Below are 769 nucleotides of genomic sequence, written 5' to 3' on the forward strand. Positions count from 1 at the left end.
AGCCAGAATTCCCCAACCACCACACCCCACCGCATCCACATCCAACGCGTGAGAGGAGCGATTCCGGCGAAGATGGCAGACTGGAGGATGAAGATGGAGCTCGCGAGCGGAGACGACGCGAAGCTGGAGAGGGCGCGAGAGGTCGTCTCCTGGTTCTCGACCAGGAAGGAGATGCGGAGGGCGGCAAAATCCGTCTTCAGTAACCTGTCGGTGGAGGAGGACGAGCGGCTCACTCCCAACGGAATGACTATCATGTATGGTGCGCCGGTGAGCTCCTTGGCCGCCCTGGTCTGGGCCATGGAGGAAACAGAGGGAGACAACCAAGGGCAGAAGGAGAAGTGGTGGCCGTTCCACAGAAATCAGAGGGGGAGAACTACCAGAGGGGAGAGAGATGGTTGGCAGTACATGAGAAAAGAAGAGGGGGAGAACTACCACAGAAATCAGACACATTGGGAGGAGAGAAGAGAGCTTGCTCGAGGAAGAGAGAACTGGAGAAATCAAGACAGATGGTAAACAAGGCAAGATCCAATCCCTAGAGGAGGAACTGAGGAGGGAGATCAAGCAATCAACAAGAACAAAGGGAAGGAGGGGGAGACAATAGCTGGTTAAGAGGATCTCACTGGCTTACAAGGAAAAGGGGGTCAGGATTTGATGCAACAACAACATGTGTTGTTCAATGCTCTTCTAGCGCAGATCTCACAAGGTAACCTCCTTCCTGGCAATAAGGCTAACATAAGAGATGGGACTAGTGTTGGCCAGACTCAGGGAG

This window comes from Triticum dicoccoides, chromosome 7B (assembly GCF_002162155.2).
Source record: "Triticum dicoccoides isolate Atlit2015 ecotype Zavitan chromosome 7B, WEW_v2.0, whole genome shotgun sequence".
In the NCBI taxonomy this organism is placed as follows: domain Eukaryota; kingdom Viridiplantae; phylum Streptophyta; class Magnoliopsida; order Poales; family Poaceae; genus Triticum; species Triticum dicoccoides.